The sequence below is a fragment of the Panthera leo genome, chromosome A1, assembly GCF_018350215.1.
Source record: "Panthera leo isolate Ple1 chromosome A1, P.leo_Ple1_pat1.1, whole genome shotgun sequence".
Lineage (NCBI taxonomy): Eukaryota > Metazoa > Chordata > Mammalia > Carnivora > Felidae > Panthera > Panthera leo.
The window spans coordinates 23,109,886-23,136,935 of NC_056679.1; the positions used below are offsets into that span (position 1 = coordinate 23,109,886).

General features: G+C 43.5%; 1 long non-coding RNA gene across 1 annotated transcript; it reads right to left on the reverse strand.

The window, feature by feature from the left end:
• Positions 1-340: 340 nt before the first annotated feature.
• Positions 341-7,332, reverse strand: LOC122198907. Its single transcript, XR_006193215.1, has 3 exons — positions 7,222-7,332; positions 3,443-3,544; positions 341-662 (listed from the first exon to the last, which is right to left on the reverse strand). It is a non-coding gene; the product is annotated as an uncharacterized LOC122198907 (long non-coding RNA).
• Between the last annotated feature and the right edge of the window lie 19,718 nt (positions 7,333-27,050).

Genomic DNA, 27,050 nt, shown 5'->3' on the forward strand with positions numbered 1-27,050 from the left:
ATTCTTTGGCTTAGTTTGGAGGGGATTTGATGATGCTGAGGGATAATTAAGACTTTTAAGGTGATACAGAATCTCTGTAATGCTAAAAGTCAGTAATTAATTCTAGAACTATTACGAAATTCATATAGCTAAAGTTTGGGTAACATTCTTTTCTGCCTAACTTTATGAAAATATATTTTTCATGCAAGTGTTCAAATACAAGTTAAATACAAATTGACATACCAGTTAAGAGCTGCTATCTATGAGGTAAATCCTGAGTCCAAATTTAGAAATGAGTATTGAATATGTTATGGAACCTGGTCTGGATCAGCCAGCGGAATAACCAAGCGGCACTTGGAGATCTTGGAAGGCAGGAGGTTTATTTCACACCAGCAGGCTCAGAGGAGATCATTCTCCAGAGGTCTGATCCCTGAACTTAAGCATGGGGGACAATTTATAGTCTGTTACTTCCACATTAGTGGCGATTTGGTGCATGCGGCAAGCGGAGCAGGAAGAAGAACCTGGCAGGAGAGTCTTTGGACAGGAACAGGAATTCCCAGATCAGTCCCGTCGGCCATCTTATCACATAATTTTCCCCTATCAGATAGATCTCAACTGTTTTGAGACCAGTTTATTTTTGTTATTTCTCCTTGTTTCATCAACTTGATCAATATTATGATGACCTTTGGACAAATAAAATTGATAAAACCTTTGGTGTGTGTTTTTTTTTTGTATTCATGCTTTAATCCACCCATCACCATTGTTATTGATGAGGGAGCATGGGACAGGCTGGCACAACCTCCCCTCCTCCCCATGTGGAATACATGCGATATTCCTTGGGCACTCCTGGCTACCCAAGAACAAAGGAAAGGGGTTAAGTGCTTGCCATGGTGATGTGGGAAACTAAGGCAAATGAAAAACTAAATACCCTTACTGCCTACGGCCCACTGACAAGTAGGAGCTCAGCTGCCTCAATGATGACACTTTGCTGGGGACAAAAGAGAACCTTGGTGTAATATTGTCCCAACCTGCAGGATCCAGTAAATCTACCTCAACTGCCTTAGGATGTATGCTGGCAATCTTGCTCCAAGCTTATGGCCCCCCCATAGGGGTCTGAAGGGTCTCTTGACTGAAGTTTTATTCAACTGTAATAAATGGTGTTTCCCTAGCAACAGTAAGCCCCTCAGGGTCCTAGAAACCTTGCTTCCAAAATTCCTTGGAGATTTGCTGTATCCCTGACCCCCTCCCAACCTAAGAGTATATAATGAGTTACCCATCAAGACCCCATGCAGCTTTTCCTGCCGATGGGTCCTGTCCCCATACTTTAATAAAATCTCCTTTTGCACCAAAGATGTCTTCAAGAATTCTTTCTTGGCTGTCAGCTCTGGACCCCAAGAAACTCCCATCACCCCAGAACTTCATCAGTTATCATTAAAAAATTCTTGGAGCTGCAGATATATGGTTTTCTCATTAGGTGGCCTATTCTTAAAAACTCTTGAATGTTCCTATATTAAAATATTCGTGTTTGTGTATGTGTAGCTCAAATAATGCTTCTCTCTTACTTTTATTCGTTGGTCCCAGTTAATTTCTCTTTGAATACATCTAATACAGGAAATATTAAAGATAGCTGTTGTGTCATCATTTCCTGGTCCTTCTAAGTTTCTTTTCCCAGGTAAAGTTTCCCAATTTTTATCCCTTACTACTTTTATGACATACATTTCAGTTTCACCCAACCGGGTGAGGTCATTCTTAAAAAGAATATCTTAATCATAGGAAGAGACTGAAGAAGTAGGCAATGATAGAATCATCGCTACTAAATTACTGGGCAAACCTCATGAGATTCCTGTAATTAGAAATATTGTTTGGAAAGTTATAATAACCAAGTTGGTTGTTCATGGAATGATTTTTAAGAACTATTCCTTAGAATAAAGAGCAGAGTTTTGCTATGTCACTTCTCATCATAATTTAAAGCTTCTTTTTGTTCAAATTATTCTTAGAATTTGCGTTTGTTTTCTAGTTGAAATTCCTAAATGGTGTTATCTGTTGATTTTCAAACACCTGTGTTGCGAAAGACTTATCCTAAAACAAGGTCATTTGTTGAGTCAGAGTATTCTTCTAAAAAGGCTACCTCAAAGAGCAGTGTTTGTCATTCAAATTTTGCCCTTTCTTGGGTCAGAACCTTGATCACAGTGAGGAGCTCAGTTCCTGGCCTAAAAACCCTAGGTGTGATATTTTTCAGGCTAGACCACAGGCAATTACAAAGGCTTTATCTAGGAGGCTTTGGGAAGGAAAATTACCCTTTGTGATGTTTAATTTTGTGTGTCAACCCGACTGGACCATGGGCTGCCCAGAGATATCAGATTAAACATTATTTCTAGATACATCAGCAAAGATGGTTCTGGGAGAAATTAGCATTTGAATTGGTAGAGTGAGTAAAGCAGATGGCCCTCCCCATGTGGGCGGGCAACATCCAATCCCTTGAGGGTGTGAATAAAACTTGGAGGCAGAAGAAGGTTGAATTCTCTCTCTGCTTGATTGGTTGGATTTCCACATCAATCCTTCCCTGCCTTGGGCTCCCGGTTGGACTGGGATCTACTCCATGGGTTCTCCAGCTGTCAGACCTTCAACTTACACCACTGGCCTACCTAGGACTCTAGCTTGCACACAGCAGACAGTGGGACTTTTCAGCCTTCAAAATCACATGAGCCAGTACCTTAAAATAAATCTCTTTATGTAAATATGTATAAACACATTTTTTTTTTTTTTTTTTTTATGCTATGCATTGCTGTGTAGTGAACACATCCATTCTGTTCTGTTTCCCTGGAGAATCCCGACTGATATACCCTTCCCACATAGACTTGATGTACAGCCAGTGCACTGCAGTCTGTGAAGGGAGTTACGGTCAGGACTCAGGGCCTCTTGGCCAGCCATGCTGTTATGCAGGCCTGCATTCTAGGCCAGGACTTGCATTTGGAGGTCTTCTAATTGGGAAACCTTGAAGATACTGTCCTCTGCCCTCAGATTCAATACCCTGTTCTTTTCAACTTCCAGCCCTCCCCTCTCCTGTGAACTCCAGGTCCATTAAACTGCAGAAGACTTTTGTTCTGGGCTCCCCAGGCAGTGAGATGCCCCACCCCCACTCCACATCTGTGCTGATTCGCCAGTCTCTCCAACTAGAGCACTGTTCTGTGGGGGAGAATGGAATGGGAGAGTTGGCTGCTTCCTGCAGGTTAGCCTCTTGCTTTTGCTATCACAGTGAGTGATTAAAGGCTTCACTCTTATTTCATTTTGGCTTGTTGTTTTTAATTTGCTACTCAGACAGCTCAGCTCTCCCCTGCTCTCCTCCTGCTCAGCAGAGACAGCTTCCGACAACATGGTTCACATCAGCAAAAGCATTTACCATAAAATTGGATATATCTCAGGTAATGTTAATTAAAAAAGCCAACACTTGTCGAACACTTACAGCATACCAGACACGATGCCAAGCCCTTTATGGATGCGATTGATTGCGGTGTTACTCTAAGTGTGGTCCTCAGACTGGTGATGATTGATAAAAGCTTGTAACCTGTTTAACACGAGGGAAGTGGGAACTGGGTATTTGTGTTTAGCAGTTTGCCTTTGTCATTGCTATATGGTGGCTATTTTTATTGTGTTTTTAAGAGTATTAGTCCACATCAGACTGAAAATTTTAGAAATATGTTCTTTCACCCAGGGTGGATGGAGAAGTATTGTGCTATCTCACCTAATCCTTATAATGATCTTTAAAAAATTTTTTTTAAAATGTTTATTTACTTTTGAGAGAGAGAGAGAGAGAGCATGAGCAGGGGAGGGGCAGAGAGAGGAAGACACAGAAACTGAAACGGGCTCCAGGCTCTGAGCTGTCAGCACAGAGCCTGATGTGGGGCTCGGGATCATCGAGATCATGACCTAGGCCAAAGTCGGACTGTTAATCAACTGAGCCACCCAGGGTGCCCCTATAATGACCTTTTGAAGTAGATGTTACTATTACCCTTTATTTACTGATGAGTAATCCAAGCACCGAGTGGTTAAGTAATTTGCTCAGAATCATAAATGTATGCTAAGTGTGGCAATGCTGAGAGTGTGTCAAGACAGTTTAGTACACAGCTGCTGGGCTGAACTCTTATGCTAGGGCTAGGTTCACTTCTTTTGATCATTAATATCTTGTGCCACCATATTTGTGGTCTAACAAGGACCCCCATAAGCCATTTGGATAGAATATCTGCAATTGTGTTTGTCCCGGCAAATTCAGAGTATACCTCTGCCGTAGACATATCACCTTCGTCACACTATGAGATGATGCTCTAGGCTGTCTGGATAAAGAGAAGGTCTGAGTCTTCACAGAAAACCTGTCATGTGGTCAAATATTTCCTTGTGTTGGGTATAGTAGTTTCCGAAATTCAATTCTTGTTGGAATCGATGGTCACCCAAAGCAATTTGCATATCTGTGGCACCAATTTCCAGATACGTAATTCCATTTATTTGCTGCTCTGGGATTCTGCCTTGGCATCACCACAGCTCTGTATGTTTCCTGTAGGCATCTCAGGCATGGAAATAAAACTGTGTGAATCCAAGTACTTCCTAACCCTGATGAGGCATAAATGACTGCATGTGAAGAGCTAAGCTGGGTCAAATCCTTCTCTCATTATCTTATTTGTGATTCCTTGGGCAAAAAGGTGGATTGGGGGGAAAAACCCCAAAGCTTCATGAGAAATCCTTGGTATGGAGACGAGGGATGATTCCAATACATTTCTTTGGCGGAAGAGTAAGAAACGGAGGTCATTGGAGGTAACTCACAGAAAAGGCAGTAATGGTTCTAAGGGGGGTGACTCTGGGAAGGAGGCTTTGGCCTGGGGAGGGGAAGTATGAAATTCCTGCTTTTTACTATTCAGGTGATCCCCGATTTATGATGCTTTGACTTAGTTTTTTTTTTTTTTAATGTTTATTTATTTTTGAGAGAAAGAGAGCATGAGCTCTGGAGGGGCAGGGAGAGACAGACAGGGACTGAGGCTCTGAAGTGGCCTCTGTGCCGACAGCAGAGAGCCTGATGCGGGGCTCAGACTCACAGACCATGAAATCATGACCTGAGCCAAAGTTGGATGCTCAACCGACTGAGCCACCCAGGGGCCCTTAGACTTAGGCTTTTGTTTAGGCCTCGATTTTTGACTTAACAATGGGACAAAAGTGATATGCATTGAGTAGAGGTTATACTTCGAACTTTGAATTTTGATATTTTCTTGGGCCAGCGTTACGCCGAGCGATCCTGTCTTGTGATGCTGGGCAGCGGCAGCTCCCGGTCAGCCCTGCCATCACCAGGGTGAACCACTGATACACTTACAAGCGTTCTGCACCCAGGCAACCATTCTGTTTGCCACTTTCAGTATAGTACTCAATCAGTGCCATGAGATATTCAATACTTTATTACAACATAGGCTTTGCGTCAGATGATTTTGCCAAATTGTGGGCACTGTTCTGAGCACGTTGAAGTTCGGCTAGGCTAAGCTGTGATGTTTGGTAGGTTACGTGCATAAATGCGTTTTCAATTTATGACAGTTTCCATTTACAATGGGTTTATCGGGTTATAACCCATTGTAAGTCCAGGAAGATCTGGACACTCTTCTCTACTTGAGTTTTTTTATTTTTTTTTTTCAACTTTTTTTTTTTTTTAATTTATTTTTGGGACAGAGAGAGACAGAGCATGAACGGGGGAGGGGCAGAGAGAGAGGGAGACACAGAATCGGAAACAGGCTCCAGGCTCCGAGCCATCGGCCCAGAGCCTGAAGCGGGGCTCGAACTCACGGACCGCGAGATCGTGACCTGGCTGAAGTCGGAGGCTTAACCGACTGCGCCACCCAGGCGCCCCTCTACTTGAGTTTTTTTAAACTACATGTATGTGTTCCTTTGAGCAGTTAAAGACCTATCCCAGCCCAGGTTTTGTGTCCCATCCCCTTCGGCCAACTCTTGAATTTGGCTGCAACGCAGTGGAATTTACTGCAAGTTCTTACTTGCTTCTGCTAAAGGCATCTTGCTCCAAGCTTAGCTTTTCTTTTTTTTTTCCTTTCTACTTCAGAGGCCTTTAAAATTGTAGGAGCCCTCTTGGTCCATGCATAGGAGCAACTAGAAAGTAAAGATGCATACAGACCCCTAGGACAGTCTTTGAAGGAAGAGGTATGGGGTCTGTGGCTCCAACTTCAGCCTCCCACTCTTTAGGATGGTAATTCTGGGAGGATCTGAACACTTGTCAGAGGTTCCCAACAAAACAGAGCTCCCATTGCCTTCAGAGGCAGGCTGGATAACATACTCTTAGCTTGAATTTTTCACTTTGTCATAATCCGTCTCCCCACCACCATCCCCACCCCATTTCTGCTTCCTGGGATCGCCTCCCAAATAAACTACCCACAGCGAGTCCTTGTTTTAGGATCTGCTGTTAGTAGAAACCTAGCTATGATAGGTCCTCAGGTGAAAACTAGGACTCCTGAAATGAGATTTGTACTCAGGTTTCTGGACCCTGCTTTCCACAGTGCAGCTGGGTCACTCGTGGGCCCTGGGAGCTGCAGCTGTGGGGGCAGTCACGCCCGAATGTAGACTGCAGAATGATCCCACTCTGAGCAATCCATTAAACCATTACAGAAATGTACCATGGGGAAGGTTCATGGCTGAGGGAGGGGGCCAGCGATGCCATAAGGGAGACTGTAAATGACTTTTTGGGCAGCCAAAGAAATGTCATAGAGGAAAGAAGGGAGATAGAAGTGAGAAGAGATAAGAAGTTGGCATCACACAGAGAAACGGAAATGCTGTCTCTCTCTTTTCTCCTGTCAGGAAGGCTAAGAGGTGTGAGCTGCAGATTGCAAAATAATTCAGGGAGCCAAGGACACTGCCAACTTGATTTAGATGTTGGAACTGTCTCTTGATTTTTGGAAGCCTGGGGAAGATGACCGAATAGAAACACCACTTGCTTCTGCCATGTAGGTGTGCTAAAGAATATCCACCGCCTGGAATTTTGGCAGGTCTGAGAATTCTGCAACTGGGGTGACTGCTGGATTTCTAGTTTCCAGTTTGGTTCTTACCTGGCTGTGAATGGCCACTGGCTTCCATTCACCCTTGCAATACTGCACCCACCCTCTTTTCTGTAAGCTGCCGTGGTTCTTGTTATTTACATCCAAAGTTCCTGGCTGTTTTGTGGCCCCTCCCCACCAGACCCGAGTGTACCTGGGAATCACTTACCTCATTCATCTACTCTCCTTTGGTCCCATACATGGGGCTTGGGGGTGTTCCCTTCCTCAGTCTGATCCTTTTGACTGAAGCTTCCTCTCCTTTGTTTACCAGCTGATTACATTTTCTTGTTTGTTGTTGTCCACTTTCTCTTACACACCCGTGAGTACATCTAATAGACCTTCTTGTGTGATGTCATCAGTTAAGTAGAGCAACAGTAATAGTCCCCCAGCTTGTAGATGCCAAAACCACCACTAGGAGGTAGGTTGTGATTCATTTCCAATAACTTAAGTGCCCACCTTAGAGGGCAGGGCGATTACTATGAAATTCTTAAGACCTGCTTGGCGTGCGGGTATCCACAGTCAGTGCGGGGCACTGCAGCTCCCCAGTGAGACCCACTTCTCCCCACCTGCGCCTGGCCTTCTTGATGAACGGAGACGTGAGTGGAGAGCTCTTTGGCTTGGGGCTTTCAGGGTCTCATGGATGTATCTCCAAAAGCAGGGTCTCTGAAACCACTTGTTTTCTTGGGCTAGATTTCAGTAAGTATCAAGAGTTGAAACAAATTTTGCCATTTTTATAACTTAAAAGGCAAATAACCTGCTCATATTTCTGAATTCTGTTCTAAACCTCTGACTCCTGAAGCAGGAATGCATGTTTATGCCTTATAACAAAAACTGATAATGCCCCAAATGGATGTAGACTCTTTTTTCTCTCTCTTTTTAAAGTTTATTTATTTGAGAGAGAGAGAGAGAGAGAGTGGGTGAGGAGCAGAGAGAGAGGGAGAGAGAATCCCAAGCAGGCTCTGTGCTGTCAGTGTAGAGCCCAATGCGGGCCTTGAACTCACCAACCCATGAGATCATGACCTAAGCTGAGACCAAGAGCTGGACACCTAACTGACTGAGCCACCCAGGCACCCCACTTTTTTCTCTTAATTCTTAAATTTTAAAATAAAAGCAATAACTGCTGGTATACGAAAAATTAGAGGAGTACTGGAAAGAAGGGGCATTCTGTAATTGTTAAAAAGATGCTGGGGTGCCTGGGTGGCTCAGTTGGTTAGGCATCCAACTCTTGATTTTGGCTCAGGCCCTGTTCTCACATCACAGTCCCCGAGTTTGAGCCCCACATCAGGCTCTGTGCTGACAGTGCAGAGCCTGCTTGGGATTCTCTCTCTCCCTCTTTCTCTGCCCCTCCTCTGCTCTCTCTCAAAAAAAACCAAACCAAATCAAACAAAACAAAAAAACCCTAAAAAATAACAACAACAACAACAAAAAAGGTGCTGGGCCAAACTGCCTGAGTCAGGATCTTGTTATGACCTTGGGCTTTCTGAGGCTACTGATCCTTATCTGAAATGCCGATGGTTAAGTAGTACCTATGTCAAAGGCAGTCATGAGGATTAAATGAGTTAGTGTTTATAAAGAGCTTAAAACAGAGCCTGGAACATTTTAAGCCACATATAAAAAATTTACTGTGTGAAATGAGATATTTTCTACATTTTGTCTGTCTCTATGAGCATAAAAACAAATTACTTTTCTGTTTAAGCAGGTTTATTTTTTTTATTATTTTCAATGTTTATTTTTGAGAAAGTGCAAGTGGGGGGGGGGCAGAGAGAGAGGGTGACAGAGCATCTGAAGTGGGCTCTGCTGGATGTGGGTCTCGAACTCACAAACCATGAGATCATGACCTGAGCTGAAGTCGGACACTGAACCAACTGTCACCCAGGCGCCCCTGTATGTAGGTTTATAGTACGTAAATGGACTGTTTCCTTCCCCCTTAACAGTGTGTTTTGGATATCTTCATCGTCACTATTTAGAGATATACCTCATTCCTTTTAAAGATTGCATATATGCCATTGTATGGATGTTTGGAGTTATGTCGTTCCTACTGTTTCTGTTGTAAACCATGCTGTAATGGATGTGTGACTTTATTTCTGCACACTTAAGCAAGTGAGTTCATAGAAGTAAAACAAATTTTACCTTTATTTTACTAGGTAGATATGGACAAATTACCCTCCAGAAAGGTATACCAATTTATACTTGGTTTGGACCCTTTTTTATTTAGATTTGATGACTAAACACCGATTCTTGGCTAATGGGGATAAATTAGGAATACAGAGAAATGTATCTGTGGCAACGTTGGGCAAAATGGCAGTACCTGGACTGAGATAAACTTAGGTCTTGGGTTTTTAAATAGCAGGTTCCCTTAGGTCTGAACTCTGTTTTAGGGGTACACAGACAGTACTAGCACCGATGGCACCTACCTCTTAGCTCAGAAAAACTCCAGATTCATCAGTGTGCTCACAACGATGGACACACAGAGCACTGCCTTGGTCTATATATGTCAAGCGTCCACCGCTAATAGACAAGCCCATGTATCAAATATGGAGAAAGTAAATTTCTTTATAATTACTCTAACTGCAAAAGGAGATTATAAAATGTGCTAAAAGGAAATAGATACAGGATCTTCTAGAATACAGGGTGTTGGAGAAGGAAGGCAGGAGGATTGCAGGGTGAGGAGCTTACTGGCCTCTGACCTCTGGCACTGCCTGGGTGCTCATTTTTTATCTAAAGATCGTATCTTCCTCTCTCTTCAGACTTCCTCTGTGTTTTTTTCATGATGCCAGTGAATTTTCTCTGCCATCTCACAAGGCTTAAAGACAGAGCTTGGGATATTCATCATATAGGAAAGCAAGCTTTACTACAGTGAAATTCCTGAATCAGGGAAAATTCATTTAATTGGAATGATAAATCTTTATTACTCATTTATTTAATCCCCAAAAGGCATGAATTAGGTTAAAATATTTGAATACTGAAAAAATACAAAGAAGAGAGCCAATTTTAGCCATAATCACTCATAAGTTATATATGTTATACAATAACTTATACATTATATTCAATTGAAAGTGAAAAGCACACTCTGACCACATTTTCTCCCTCCCACTCCAGCCGCTAATAGTTTAAGGTACTTCTTGGATTTTTTTTTTTTTTTTTTTTTGAGAGAGTGCAAGTGAGCATGGGGGAGGGGCAGAGAGCAAGGGAGACACAGAATCCAAAGCAGGCTCCAGGCTGTCAACGCAGAGCCTGACGTAGGGCTTGAACTCATGAGACATGAGATCATGACCTGAGCTAAAGTCGGATGCTCAACCCACTGAGCCACCCAGGCATCCCCTTCTTGGAATTTTTAGTCTTTAAAATACTTCATATTAAAGACAGAAAAATATAAGCTCTGTATGTTTTCCCACTGAACAGCCAGGAGGCCATCTAATGTTTCAGCACCTTGGAGAGATAAAGGAGGGGAGGAGTTGGGGCTGGGGGAAGGGAGCTGGACAGGGGGGCTGAGGAGTAGGCAAGTGGGATAGGAGAGGTCAGGAATGCCCAGGGACCCAGGCACTGCTCTGCTTCCTCTTCTATGGTGACTGACCAGAGTCAGAGAACATCACGTTCATCTAGTCCTGCCTCCCTGTTTACAGAGGTGTTTTCCAGCCCTTAGCTCTTGATGCTTCCTAGAGAATTCTGTCACCATCAAAAAGATAATGGAAATGGTAATAGTAACCACAGCAATAATTTCTTGACCATCTGCTCCATGCCACGTATTGAAAATACATGATCTCTTTTAATTTCCGTGCAAATCCCATTGTTATCTCCATTTGCAGATGGGGAACTGAGGTCAGGAAGTGAAGCACGACTAAGTTATACAGTGAACCAATGGAGTTTACACTTGTAGCCCCCACAGTTGGACTGTGCCGCCTGCTGTGTGATAATCCTGCAGATGAGCTGGGCTACCTTTGATTATTCTGTAGAGAAGGATTTCCTAATGCTATCCTGGATACCGTGGGGAAACAGCATTCCACATCTTCAGAAACCCACCCAGCCTTTATCAGGAAAGTTTCCTATGTGACCTTTCCTCCCCATAAGTGATTTCTAGAAGGTGGCAATAATTCTTACCCATACTTAAACTGGTGGGCTTTGTAGACTCTGTGGCTTAAAAATAATAGGCCAGGAAAATTTCCAAAATGATGCTCAGGGACAAAGAAGTACCAGACAGAAAGCAGAGCCATTAAAAACAAGAAGTTAATGGATGACTCAGAAGGGGCAACGTTACTGCCCGGTGACTTAAAACTTGGCATCTAGGAAGCTAAAATAAAAGGTTTGGGCAATCAGGAAGTAATAAAATACATTACTGGTAATTTTTGGCATTGATGAACACAGCTGGGCCAGCTTGGGGAAAATGCCAACAATGAACCAACAAATCTAAATGGCTGGCTCAGGGAGGTCGGGAGGATAGGTTTGGAATCTGAGTCTTGGTTGAGTGCAAAGTCGGGGAAGGCAGAGCTCTCTGCAGACTCTCTGTGGATCAATGGGGGAGGACTTAATTCAGCTTGTAGGTGGGGCCAGCGGGCTGATGGGGTGGTAAGAAATGACGCTCAGATGGCAGCGTGCTGGGACAGTGTCTGTCTCTGTAAGGCTCTGTGGGGCCGTGTTCCCTTCCCTTTGCAGACTACCGCCTCCGACGCTTGCTGCCACTGCCCAGCGCTGGATCTGTGGGCAGCCCAGAGGCCGATGTGTAGGGCCAACGTGAAAGGCATAGCTGTTCACTGGGCTGATGGACTTACAGGCATGCTGCTCAGGAGGAAATAATTCCCAAGAGATCTGAGAAGTCACACTGATTAAGGGGAACAGGGACATCCTATTGGCTCAAAGTACTGTGTCCTAGACACTGTGCCTGTACCTTCACACAAATTATTCTGGTTACGCCTCTCAACAAACAGAAGGTAGAGGTAAACTTAGCAGGGTTAAACCTGCAAAGAAGTTGTAAGATGGACAGAGGGAAGGAAGCACTGAGCTCTCCCTGACACTGGGGACAGGGGCTGGAGGAGGGACCTTGGGATGATCCATGGCCTCGTTTGTCTCTGTCACATCCCAGGTGGTGCCTCAGACTTCAGGCTTGTAGCACAGAGAATAGAAATGAGAGCCGGCAGAGGTAACTGGAGAGGTCGGCTAGCTGCACGTAGAATGGTGTGAGAGTCATTGCTGCAAGTGGGAGTCAGTAATGTGAAGACATGGGCTCTACTACTCACTCACCCCTCTGTGCCTCAATTTGCTCATCTATAAAATGTGGCTCATAATTGGATTCATGTATAAGGTCATCGTGAGGCTTAAAATGAATTAATATATTTTAAACACTTGAAGAGTGCCTGGAGTGTAATAAGCCTGGTGAGTGTTAATGATCACTGGTGATTATTATCAAAAAGAGACTAAAAAGGCCACTGGTAATTAAAATAGCTAACACTTACTGATTGAGCACTTACTATGTGTTGAGTCTCTTGCTAATCACTTTATCTGCATTGCCACCTTTAAGGTCCTCACTACTACTCAGCAGGTGGTGAGCATGCCCATGTTACAGAGGGGAGGATTGAGACTTCAGGAGTTAAGTCCATTGCCTGAGGCCACACACCCTGTCCAAATGGCAGAGTGGGGTCCGTGCTTGTGAGGGAATATAAAGAAGGCAGCCTGTGGATGTGTGAGGAACCATCTTTTTCTTCACTACTAGTATATTTGGAAGGGGAACAGGCGGGGACACAAGTGTTGGGTTCCAACTATTCAGAGGAGCATGAATAATTTTGTTCCTTTTACGTCTCCTCATTTGCCATTGCTTTCTGTTGGATGATAATCTCCCTTCTGTGCTCTCTAGTGATTCTCAGACATTAGAGCCCCCTGGGGAGCTCCTCTAATACTCCCAGGCTCACTACAGACCAATTATGTGGAAATCATGGGGGTGGGATCAGGCACCAGTAGTTTAAAAATCTCCCCAGGTGCTGCAAATGAGCATCATTACCCTAAAGCTTACCAATCTTAGAAGCCTCTTTGAAACACCTAGGAATTTTTAAAGCAATACCTAGGCCCTCCTATCCCTGAGACTAAGTCACTTGTTTCTGGATTGGGGCTCAGGCACTGTGTCATATAAAATATCCCCAGGTGATGTGAATATGCTCCCAGAGAGAAGAACCATTGTCTTAATTGAGAATTTGGGTAGCAACCCAGGAGAAAATACATGTCATTTTTAGGAAAAAAAAAAAAAAGGAGAGAGAAAGGTAAAATTGAGTTCATACTTATATATCAGTGGTTTATATATTTGCAATTTTTATCTTGATGTTACGTTCTACATAATTCTTGTGGTAAAGCTCAATGAAGAATCCAACATATTGAGATTTATTGGAATGAAAAAGATCATAAATAATGACATTTCCATAAGATATATAAGGGGATTTTTGAGGGGCTATTGTAAGAGTTATTGGGGCATGTGCACAATGATAGAGAAACAAGAAACCACTGAAGAAACAAGATCCCTCTCTTGTTCTGTGCTCATGGTCACATGCCATGTAGCTTTCATAGCATTGATAGCAGCTGCCATTCCTGTCACATCGTCCTAACCTAGCCTCTTTGAGTCTGTTGAAGAGTCTCTGTGGTCATCTTGGGGTTGGAGATACAATGACAGATTCCAGGCATGGTAGTGAGGGTGGAACAGAGCCCATACTATAAGGTGAGAAGCAAGTTGGGGCCTGGGGCTGAGGTCATCTTCACTGGGGGAAGTGAGAGCCTCCTTCTGTCTTCCCATGACTGGTACCTAGCCTGACTGTCAGGTCAGTTATGAACTGGGCACTGAGCACTCAGTATTCACTCTCCCTCTCCTTTCACCCACCTAGAGTATCCTGTTGTCCAAATCCTGCCCTGGGAGGTGGCATGGTGTCAGTAGAGGTCAAGTCCTAAGCCCAATATGCTTGCCATGTGACTTTGGGTAAACCCCTTACTTTGCTGAACTTCAGTTCTCCCATTTGTAAAATGGGCCAATAGCTTCTATTTCAAAGACTGTCATTAGGATTAGAAGAAAGGCATTTAAAGTGGCTCCTAGTAGGTGCTTTTTTTTAAAAATGTTTATTTCTGAGAGACAGAGCGAGAGCAGGGGAGGGGCAGAGAGAGAGGGAGACACAGAATCCAAAGCAGATTCCAGACTCTGAGCTGTCAGCACAGAGCCCGACCTGGGGCTTGAACTCACGGACCATGAGATCATGACCTGAGCTGAAGTCGGACGCTTAACCGACTAAGCCACCCATATGCCCCTGTAGTAGGTGTTTTGTAAGTTTTATTTGCTCGAGATGGGTGTTCAGGGAGAAAGGCTTTATGGGCCACACAGGTCTGCATGCTGGTAATTGTTGAAACCTGGGCCAGTCGGGGGAGAAAAGTGTTAAGCTGGAAACTGGGTCCCACTATTGACTTGTACATCTCTCTGTCAAGTGGGCAAGTGGTTTTTGCTGTTTCTGTGGTTGTGTGGAAAGTCATCCATATTTCATTTCACATGAGGATGAATTAGGAACTTAGAGTCTCTGGAAGAAAAGTACCTATTACATTTAAGTTAAAACATCAGATCATTCAATTTCAATCGCCAATATTGAAATACTGGCAAATAATGGAGAAAGTCATTGTTTTGTTTATTTTACTAATTGAATGTATTGGGGAAAGGACCAATGCACAGTAAAAAAATCTCATTTGTAGGAATGTATTTCCTGGTATTTTCATTGGTTCTGTGCATCAGTTGAATAGGATTCAGGTTATATTTAACCTTTGGATAGGAGGTATCCTGAAAATTAATTTGTAAATCAGAGATTTGGAAATTTGAAGGCATTTTCCCTCAGAAAACATGTTTTGTGTGCATAGTGCTAAGCCAGTGTGTATACATCTTTGGAAGATGAGGTCACTCAATTAATGATGCTAATTAATTCTGAAATTCTTGTGGAATAGGATTCATGGTGTCCAGAGTGGAGAAAGGAACTTAACTTTTCTTTGGTACTGACCTGTGCCAGGCAAACTTCGGGAAGAGGCAGAGTAATTTACCATTAGCATGCTGTTACTCCTTTTCTTACCCCTTGGCTGCCCTCTGGGTCCCCTGTCCTTAATGCCCAGACCTTAATATCCTAAATTCTGCCCAGAGGCCACCACCATGGTATCTATCTCACCAGGACCCTTGCTATAGACCACTCCTTCTACCTCCCTCTGCCCATCCAATGGAAACATGGCTGCTGAGGGAAACAGGAAGATTCAATTAATTCATACTCTCCTGTGAATGACTCATATCCTGGCATGTTTATGGAGCTGGGTATTTTTTTTTATATTTTATTTATTTTTTAATTTACATCCAAGTTAGTAAGCATATGGTGCAACAATGATTTCAGGAGTAGATTCCGGTGATTCATCCCCTAACACCCAGTGCTCATCCCAGCTAGTGTCTTCCTTAATGCCCCTTACCCATTTAGCCCACCCCCCTCCCACAACCCCTCCAGCAACCTCTGTTCTCTATATTTAAGAGTCTCTTATGTTTTATCCCCCTCTTTGTTTATATATTATTTTTGCTTTCCTCCCCTTATGTTCATCTGTTTTGTATCTTAAATTCCTCATATGAGTGAAGTCATATGATATTTGTCTTTCTCTGACTAATTTGACTTAGCAAAAAACCCTCTAGTTCCATCCACACAATTGCAAATGGCAAGATTTTATTCTTTTTGATTGCCAAGTAATACTCCAGTGTGTGTGTGTGTGTGTGTGTGTGTGTGTGTGTGTGTGTATGCCACATCTTCTTTATCCATTCATCTGTCAATGTACATTTGGGCTCTTTCCATACTTTGGCTAGTGTTGATAGCACTGCTACAAACATTGGGGTGCATGTGCCCCTTTGAAACAGCATATCTGTATCCCTTGGATAAATACCTAGTAGTGAAATTGCTGGCTCGCAGGGTAGTTCTATTTTTAATTTTTTGAGGAACCTCCCTACTGTTTTCCAGAGTGGCTGCACCAGTTTACATTTCCCACCAGCAGTGCAAAAGAGATCCTCCTTCTCTGCATCCTCATCAACATCTGTTGTTGCCTGAGTTGTTAATGTTAGCCATTCTGACTGGTATCTCATTGTGGTTTTAATTTGTATTTCCCTGATAATGAGTGATGTTGAACATTTTTTCATGTGTCTGTTAGCCATCTGGATGTTGTCTTTGGAGAAGTGTCTATTCATATCTTTTGCCCATTTCTTCATTGGATTCTTTGTTTTTTGGGTGTTGAGTCTGATAAGTTCTTTATAAATTTTGGATCTAACCCTTTATCTGATATGTCATTTGCAAATCTCTTCTCCCATTCCATCAATTGCCTTTTAGTTTTGCTGATTGTTTCCTTGCTGTGCAGAGATTTTTACTTTGATGAGGTCCCAATAGTTCATTGGAGCTATTTCATTTAAAAAGAGATTTTTTTTTCTTCTCTCGCTCCCCTTCCTTCTTCACTATTATTTTTCCCAGTGAGGGTGGGGTGGAGTGGGGAAACATTTAGGCCATTTGATAAAGTGAAGTGAAAAAATTCAGACAATTTGGAGGGAAAATTTTGTGGGCCAGTAGCCACAAGACAGATAGTATATCCTTTAGAGTTTCCCTGATTTCAGTTCATTTTAGCTTTGCACCCCATGCAAACTATGTCCCTTGGTGTTTAGAGGTGTTGCCAATATGAGAATAACCCCGGTTAGAGTTGACTATGCAACTTGCAGGGGGGCCAATGCAAAGTGAAAATTCAGAACCTTTAAAAAAAAATAGAATTTCAAGATGGTGACCACAGAGCCTCAAGCCACGTATGGACTCTTCTAAACCTGGGGTCTGTGTGACCACACAGCACACGTCACTTGTCTGTGAAGTTGGCTCTGCCCCTGGTTAAAGTGGATACCATGTGTTAGCTTCATTTTCTCTTAGAACCCTTAATGTGCTTTGTGTCTGAATCTCCAAGAATATAGCAAGATTTCCTTAATTTGTAGTCTTTTGAAATTTGGACACATCTTGGAGGTCAGGGACTGCAGTGATTCCTTGGGATGCTCAAACTTGTTGTTGCTTCACTTAAGGCTCCCATCTGTGTGTCTTATAGACCCTAATGTTTAATACAAAGCTCCAATATCAATAGGAGGGTAGAGGGTGGGAGGAGGTTCCCTAAGGTAAGGGTGGAGAGAAGGCCCAGCTCTGGGTTGACCCTCTTGCCCACTGAGGCCATTTTGGGGTTTGAGTCACTGATGACTCAGGTGTATATCAGAGTCTACCTATACTACTCACTTTCTGCAGTTGAATCGTGGCTTTGGCTGAGGCTGGGCAAGGGTGTACTTCAGGTCTGCTCTATTCACTCTGTCCTCTGCAGCTTCTTGATGGATATTTTGGACAGTAGTAAGATAAAGTGAGCTGAGTAACTGCTTGATCTGTCTCCCTGCTGCTGTGGCAGCAGCTGTGTGGAGAGGGGGTCTTGATTAATAAGTGAGAGGTAAGGAGCAGGAGTGCTTCCCTTGATGGTATTTTGATATGTGTATATAGAAGCATCTTTTGAAAATATCCAGGGTAAGAGGATTCATGGGGAAAGTGGAAAACGGTATAAGACAAGGTGTCTTACTTCTGTTCCTGTGTGTCATTAGCAATCCTTCAACTTTATTTTTGGTTTTAAAGTAGGGTCGTCTAGCATGGTAATAGTTCTCATTTTCTGGCATTATTATATTCACTCCACAAAGAAAGGAAACACGCCCCGAATCCCAATGTATGCTCTTGGTCCTTTTGGAGGAATCTGTTTACAAAAGATGAATATGTAATAGAGTCTGTAATATGCTTTCTCAGTTGTATTTCCCAGAGAGACCTGCTTTGCCTCAAAATTCAGTTTATTTATTTTCTAGGGAAGACACTGTCTTCTTTACAAAAATATAAGAATTTTAACTGTATAAATATGTTTTTCTTATTAAATATTTTTTTTAAAGATTATTTATTTATTTTGAGAGAATCCCAAGCAGGTTCTGCACTGTCAGCATGTATCCTGTGGCGGGGCTCGAATTCATGAACTGTGAGTTCATGCCCTGATCTGAAATCAAGAGTTGGATGCTTAACCTACTGAGCCACCTAGACATACCTCATCCTTTTTATTTTTAAGGCCTTCAGGGCCCTGTGTGGATGAAAGAATAGGAAAGGCAAGGTTGCTGTGGAGTCCCAAGCTGTCCCCATGCCTGTGTCTCTGCCCCTTCCCTTCTAGATCTGCAGCATTAGTAGAAATGAAGGACCCTCTCAGCTCAGATCTGGGAGGCACATTCCTGGACTAGGGCTTGTGATTGCTCAACCAAGTAGATGCCTCTTGTGAGAGGCTGTTCCCATGTGTGGGAGGTGGGGGGTGGGCTTGAGTTTGCTATTCTCCGAATGGACTTGAGTTGGGGTGGGCTGAAGGAAGGAAAGGGTGAGAGTGACTACGAGAGAGCAGATACTGATGTAAATGTCCTGTTTTTTGTTTTTGTTTTTGTTTTTTCTCTTTCCTCTGAGAAACTAATGAAAGCCCTCTCTAGTATGTAGGGTCAGGGAATGGTTTCTGTTTTGGGCTAGAATTTACCTGAATTCCCCAGGTTCTCTTCCACATGCCACACACTTCTTTTCTCAAGGCCATCTGTATGGGACATGACTTTCCAGAGTCAGGCACACGTGTAACTTTGCCTTTGCAGAGGCGCATGCTTTGGGTTTTCCTTAAATATCTTGTATAGCACATACATTGCTACAGATGATTTTTGTTCATTCGTTTGATTTTTCTGTCTGAAATATATGAAAAAGAAGGCTGGCTCCTTGCTTTATTTTTCATCTATTTCCCTGGAACAGTTTCTTGTTTGTTTGATACTGCAGCTTTGCTTTCCAAGCCTAAATCTCTGCTCTTGACTCTGTTGTCTGTCAGACTGCAAAGGGAATGTGTTGGTAGACCTCTTTTGGCCATGGAGAGCCCCTTCTGATTGGCATCGGAGCTGAAAAGAGTCCCTCCCTGGGTACAACTATGGAAGCCACTTTGTGTCACCCAGTAGGCAGTTTGGTGGGGGGTTAAACCGCTGTGTTCAAACATGCAGTACAGGAGACACTTAAAAAGCCTTGAGCAAAAGCAGTTCTGAGCTAGTAGGAGGAAGTACCATTGTATTTGGTCACACGGGGGCTCTGGCTCCCTCATTGTCCGGTGACTTCAAATGCTGATCTAAGTGGAACTGAGTGAAAGACTATGACCCAGAAGCAAGGTATCTTTGTTTATTTTTTGCATAACTTAGAAGGCTTCAGGCACGTGGCTACCTACCTAGCTTTTCCTTTTGAAGTGCCATCTCTGCCCCCTCCCCTCCCCCACCCCCCAGTCCTTATTCCAGCCACTCTGAACTAACTCCTTCCAGCTTCCTATTTGATGTCTCTCTGACCACAAGGTTCTCTCTGTGTGGAACTCACACTGCCAACCTGACTGGGGAGCCCCTGGTCATCTAGCAAGACCCTGTTCAAGAGCTTAAATGTCTTTCCTGACTTTCCCCCTGCAAGCTGGACCCGTGCTATAGCAGGTACTGACTACCAATACCTGATACCAGAAATGCTCCATTTCAATTGTTTACAGTTTATTTCCATAGACCCAAGAGTAGCGTAATGGTTAAGAGCACAGCCCCTGAAGCCAGACGGCCTGGTTTGAAATCTCAGAACTGCCACCTAATTCTGTGTAGCATTGGACAAGTTCCTTAACTTCTCAGTGCCTCAGTTTCCTTATCTTTAAAATGGGGATGATAACAATAGCACCCTTACCTCATAGAGTTTTGGGAAGGATTAAATGAGTTGATATAAGTAAAACACCTACCATGGTGCTTGGCTAAGGGTATGTGCTAAGTTGTTTGCAGTTATGAAGACTAATCTGGAAGTCCTTTGTGGGCAATGACACCAACTCATCTGGTTTGGGCACACCATCATAGAAGCGTGAGGAGGTAGACGAGAGGAGAAACATTCACATTCACCCCCTGTGAGCAAAACTGACCATAAGTACTCAGACATAGTCTGTGCAGGCTGTCCCAGGTAGGACCTCTGGCTGAGGACCTTACCACTTCCTTCTACCACTTCCCATCTCTTTAGTGAGTGGGACTTTTCCATGTCCACTGAATAGTGCAGCCAGGGCAACTTGTCAGTTCAGATAAATTCATTTATTCCCTTAAAAGTGTTATGTCTATTGGATTGCACAGGTGTGGCCTGGGCTCATGTGGCTTTGTCTTTATATCACAGTGTTGCCCTGATTAAGTTCTGAATATTTTCCTATACCATCAAGAAAAATCTCCATCTAGCATGGGAAGGGCAGGAACAGAGGAGATCGATTCTGGAGGGTCCTGGTATATTGTTATTATTATTACTCCTTTTCCCTGTGAGCTAGAAAGAGGGTTACTGTTTTCTCAAACAAAAGGAACATTGGATCACAAGGATCCATTAATTATGCCCTATCTGTTAGTTTTCATTCTGTATTCCCAATTTTATTCCATGATGCCATTTACCTGAGTTCATTTTTTATCTCACTCTTATCCTTTTGGCCTGATACGCTCAGACTTTGACAAATCTGGCACGTCCTCTATCTCTGTAGTTGCTGTCTTATTTCAGGCCTCATTATTTCTTGATCAGACTCCTCTCTAGGCCCACAACCAGTTTCCTGTCCATCCCCACTGCTGCCAGAATGGCATTTTGATAACAAATCTTGGATTACATGACATGATAAGGTGGTCGTAAAAATGTGTACTTTGCCTTGACATTTAAAAAAGGTTATTGTGTCTTATATCCCTTATTATTTGAAGTGATTAAAATGTTCTTAATATAACGATATTCTGGGGTGCAGGTAAAATGTTGACAAACCAAGTATTGTTGAGGATCCTGAGCTGGGCCATCATACAAAAGGTCCGGGGGTGGTGGAACACATGAAAATGGAATGTACCAGGGGGTATGGCTGATACACTTGATGAGGAAGACAAACATTCCAAAAGTAATAAGTCAGCTACAGATGCATCTATTTGAGACTGTTGTCAATGTCCATACTTGGCCTGAAGGAGGAACTGACCCACTGGAAACGTTTTATTTCTCTAACAAAAGGAAGCAATGCTTAGGTGGGACAAGAAAGGGAGAGTTTTGATTATTTTAAGGGGGGAAGTTCATACTGGAGAGATAAATGTGAGAGTTGGTAGCTTATAGAAGGTATTTACTTATTAAAATTTTTCTTAGTGTTTATTTTTGAGAGAGAGAGAGAGAGAGAGAGAGAGAGATGGAGTATGGGGGGGTGGGCAGAGAGCCATATGGAGATAGAGAATCTGAAGCAGTCTCCATCCAGGCTCTGAGCTATCAGCACAGAGCCGTACGTGGGGCTAGAACCCATGAACCACAAGATCATGACCTGAGCCGAGGTCAGACACTTAACTGACTAAGCCATCCAGGTGCCTCTATAGATGGTATTTAAAGCCATGGGTGAATTCACTGAAGGATGCAACAGATGTGGGAGAATGGAGGGCCGCCACTGAGCCTGAGCCCTCAGTGAGCCTGGGAGCCCCTGGGACTGAGGAGCAGGGCTGGTGGAGGAGAACCAGAGGGCAAAGGGTCCTGAAGTGAAGGGCATACAGAGTTGCAAGGAAAAGAACCATCAGGATCAAGCACCTCGGAAGGATCAGGAAAGACGAGAACTGACAGATGAACATAGGCTTTGGCCATGGGAAGGTCAGTTTGACCAGAGCTGCGAGGGGCAGGCCCAAAGGCAGTGTGGTCAACACAGGATGGGAGAAGGGGCTTGGAGACAGTGATGTAAAGGACTCTCGCAAGGAGTTCTGCTTTAAGAGCGGGGAAGTTGGGAGGCAACTGGAAGAAGTGGGGTCAAGAGAATTGTCTTTGCAGGCAGGGGAAGTGTGATTGGGGAATAGGAACATTGATGAAAATGTCCCTAAGCCTGGAGACATTTCTGTGCACTGATGGAAGACTTAATGCAGTTTAATGGCTGCAGCTGAGGACAAGCAGAGACAAATCTGGTCTTCCCCGGGTAGGGGTGAGGCAGGCCATTGCAAGTGCTGTGTGCAGAGCGCACAATGGATTGTGTGTCCTGGTGGCCCCTGCTCCACCTTGGCCCTTCCACCCCTGAGGCTTGTCCTTGACAGCGGTGCTAGGGACCCACGGGGAGGGGGTTGAATCATTTTCCCTGAGGCTGGTCACAGCAGATTATGGAAACAAGATAACAATATATACCGGATGCTTTAAGGAAATTATTATGGACTGTAGTAATAGTTCCTACTGACTGAGGTGCTATACTGGGTTTTTAATATCCATTAGTTGTCTTCCTTACAACAGCTCTCAAAGGCAGGTACTTTTCATTTCACAGATGAGGAACCTAATGTGCAGGCAGACGTAGGGATGTCCCTGGTCGCTCAGCAGGGCTGCTGTTCAAACCTGGCCTGTTTGACTCCAAGGTTTACACTATGCAATCCTGCGTCTCTATTGATTCTGGTGACCAGGAATTTACTTAACCTTTCTTAGATTCTGTTTTTATATTCAGCTTTTAATTCTTGAGGTAGGATGTGGAGGAAGATTCCTAGAATTGTATAAATGGTATAAGTTGTATATAATAGTGAATTGCTCTTTTTATCTTCAGCTTATTTCTCTCAGACGTTAACAGCTACCCTTCAAAGCTGATATTCTGAAATGAGAGGAGAGGCAGATATTCCATGTATGCTATTTATTCATAGTATATTCCTAGCTTATCACTTCTGCCTTTCCCCTCCTCCCTGAAAAATCCTAACTTTTCATCTACCCTCAGGTGGCAAGCCTCATGCTCCCTCTGTCCTCCTGTCTGACGTTCTCTGGACTCCCTTCACACCATGATGCCATTCTTAAACAAGACTGCACACAGAGTTCCTGTTGTGAATGCATTACGGCTTTGGATAAGGCAGGCAGAAATTTCTCTTTAGTTTCCATTATGATTTCAGAGAACTTCTATTATAAAGATAAGGCCAAAGGCCTCAGCAGTCCGTTGGACTGATGTCTTTAGACTAGAGTTTACAGCGACCTTCAGATTCGTTTTGAGAGCTACGAGTTTGGAGCCCATTCTTTATGATTCACACCAGCATTTCCCAAGTCGTTTTTATGGAACGGTGTTCGGGGTAGATGTGGCAGGAACGCCATACGAAGGTGGACTCACTGTCCATGAGTCTAGGAACTGCTGTGTATGTCCTTCCTCTCTTGAAGATTGAAAATGTGTATTAATAGCTAAGATGTCACCTAGAATGTCACAGTTTGAGTTTTCCTAGAAGTGGATCCTGCAATAAGGATTCAAAGACAAGTCATTTATTTGGGAGATCTGGGGAACATCAGGGAAGAAGTGGGGAGGCAGTTACGAGAATGGTAAGGAAGCCAGAAAAGGGTGTATAATCAGGCCAGTCGTTGCTGTGGGTGGCCAGAGATTATGCCCAAGGGGAAAGTCTGGGAGACAGTATAAAGTGCAAGTGCAGGCCTCAGAATTGTGCCATCTGAAGATTAAAGGATCTGGGATATGGGTACATCATCTTCTGTCAGTCATCATTGAGGGCTGCTCCCAAATTCTTACACTTCTAGTCTGTCACTGGCAAAGCAGTTTCTCAGGCTTTGGAGAAATCCCACAGGCAAAGAGATGCAGGGGCCATTGGAAATGAGTTGGAGGAACATAGGGGGAATAGAGAACGTGGACATTGCCTGCTCTGCAGAAAAAAACCCTGTTCGATTTAGTTTAGCCTAGTGTTTTCAGAATCTTCATTGAGCGTAAAGCACTTGCCCCTTGGCATGCTCACACATGTGCCGTGGGGCTCCAGTTTGGGAAATGTAGGGGTAATAGGGTCACAAATGTAATGCGGTATATGAGAAACCTAAAAAAAAGAAAAGCGGCTCTCCTAGAACCCCTGGGTCCTCTGGCCAGTTCACTTAGGGCATTCCGGATCTGTCGCATGTGTCACAAAGATTATGAGAAGCCAGACACATTGCCTCAGGGTCAAACATGACCACCATAGCTCTGTTGCTCCCAGACCAGATGGGTGGGATCACAGGCAGGGCACCCTGGAGCTGGGCTGTCCCTAGGCTGTAGCCAACAGTCTCATATGACAAGTGAGCACTTGAAATGTGGCTGGTATAACTGAGGAACTGAGTTTTGCAATTTGATTTCATTTTAATTATTTAAAATTTGAATCAAAACGCATATACGTGGTTAGTGGCTACCTCATTGGACAGTTCAATCCCAGAGGCATGCTACCTCTCAGGGTACACAGGAGAGGAGTGCCCCACCCCCGCACCTATGCCTTCTGGCTCTCTCTACCATCTGAGGATGGTTCACTATTCTTTGCCAACTCTGAGGTCCATCTCAAGGGGTTTCCTATACTTCCTAGCTCTGGTCTTCTCTCAGCTTCTCCAGCACCCAGTTCTTAGAGCACGGCAGTCACCAATTTCCTCAGCCCCTCTGGACCGTTACATAGCTGAGTGCTGCCATCAAGGCACCATTCAGGGAGTGGTTTCCCCACACACCCTCATATGGCTTTGGAGTGAGGTCCAGAGTGAGGCACCTCTTTGTGGACAGATTTCTCTGGAACCCCCAGGGGGCATATTTCTAGCAAGTTCCATGCCTGCAGCACCTGATCAGCTTCTCCATCATCAAGTTAGACCTCTCCAGGAGGTCTGGATCTTAACCCTGGGTTGAAGGAGAAGATTTCTTCCTTGGGTGCTCTCTTTCAGCTTTGGAATAGCAGCTGAGCCTCCCATAATTTCTGTATTCTTTAGAGTTCTCTCTACTTCTCACTAGTTTCTGTGACTGAATGTTTGTGTCCTCCCAAATTTATAACCTGATCTCCAGTGTGATGGTGTTAGGAGGTGTGGCCTTTGGGAGGAAATTAGATCGTGAGAGTGGGAGCCTTCATGAATGGGATTAGTGCCCTTATAAGAAGAGACAGGAGAGAGCTTGCTTCACCTCTCTGCTCTCTGCCACATGAGGACACAATGAGAACATGCCATCTGCAAACCAGGAAGCAGGTCCTCACTAAGAACCAAATTGGCCAGCACCCGACCTTAGACTTTCAGCCTCCAGGACTGTGAGAAATAAATTCTTATTAAGCCACCCAGAATATGGTGATTTGTCATGGCAGCCCAAGCTGACTGAGACACCAGCCAATCCATTATGGCAATCCCTGTCATAGTTAATAATCCTTCATAATCAACTTTTCCTGATCAAATTACTAAGTAGTTGCTGTGTCCTAATTGGACGCTGATGGACGTACTACAACATTCTATTTGGGAAAGGATACCATTGATAAAACTGTCATTAACAGAGCGTTGTATCACAAGAGATAATTTATTGAAGTTATACACTTGGAGAGGATGAAAATACAAGCCATACTTCCAAAATCTCTGTATCTGACCAAATCTTGTGATGAGAATTTTTGCCTATTAGCAGTTCTCTAATTGGAGAATAGAGGAAGTCCACTGCTCATTGCTCTCAATGGGACATGAAAAGTTGTAATTGGAAGATATCACTGCCAGTTATTCAAGCATGAAAGAGCATAGCCCCTGGAAGAGGGAGGAGGTTACCTTTTTTTTTTTTTTAAATCAAAATGTATTTATTTATTTTTTCAGGAATAGAATTTAGTAAGTGATTCATCACTTACATACAACACCCAGTGCTCATCTTAACAAGTGCCCTCCTTAATGCCCATCACCCTTTCAGCTTTCCCCCCTACCTAACACCCTACCAGCAACCCTCCGTTTGTTCTCTGTATTTAGGAGTTGCTCATGGTTAGTCTCCCTCTCTGTTTTTATATTATTTTTGCTTCCATTCCCTTATGTTCATCTGTTTTGTATCTTAAATTCCACCAATAAGCAAAATCATATATTTTTCTTTCTCTACTTTGCTTAGCATGATACACTCTAGTTCCATCCATGTTGTTGCAAATGGCAAGATTTCATTCTTTTCATCACTGAGTAATATTCCATTGAATATACATATACTACATCTTATTTATCCATTCATCTGTCGATGGACATTTTGGGCTCTTTCCATACTTTGGCTATTGTCAATAGTGCTACTATAAACATTGGGGTGCATGTACCTCTTTGAATCAGCATTTTTGTATCCTTTGGATAAATACCTAGTAGTGCATTGGGTATTGCTGGGTTGTAGGGTAGTTCTATTTTTAATTTTTTGAGGAACCTCCATACTGTTCTCTAGAGTGGCCTCCATACTCTTTTCCAGCAGTGCAAAAAGGGTTCTTCTTTCTCTGCAGGGACAAGGTTAACTTATTATTAGAAAAACTGAGCAGGGAAGGTCTATGGTGGTTGACAGTAAAAGAAACTCTTTTTCCTGACTCACTAAAGACAGGGGAATCCTTACTAAAAAAACTTCTGAGAGCTTTCAAGAAGGAAAACTCACCAGCCAAGGGCTGAGCACAAGATGAAAGAGGTTGATGTAAAAATCCTGGTTGATGTCCCTTCCTGATGTTCTGATCTTTCCTTCACAGTCTTAAAAAATTAGTTTGCTTACTGAGTTGGGCTTGCAAAGAGAAAAGAATGCCCCTCATCCTTGGCTGAGAATTCCTCTAAGATAGAATCTTCCTGTCTACTTCCTTCTATGGGTGCTGTAAGCACCACACTTCCAAGCTGCCACTTGTTGGGCCAGCTCCTAAGCTTGGCACTTTCCGTGTATGTCGTTTCAGCCCTTTTAAAGATTCCAGAAGACGGATGAATAAGTTAAGGTTCAGAGAGGATCAGTAATTTCCCCCATGGCCACACAGCTCTGGTACAGCTGGCATCTGAAGCCAGATCTGACTGACTTCCCAAATCCCCATTTCCTTCCATCTTGCCAGTCATGTCGCTGTTCATTTAAAAATCATTTTCAATTTTGCTCTTTCTCTTGGAAAATACCAGGACTGACTGATGAGAAAGAACAGAAAGGCTCTCAGGAACAGATGCTAATGATAGATGGAGGTTCAGAGTGGGGAGGTGT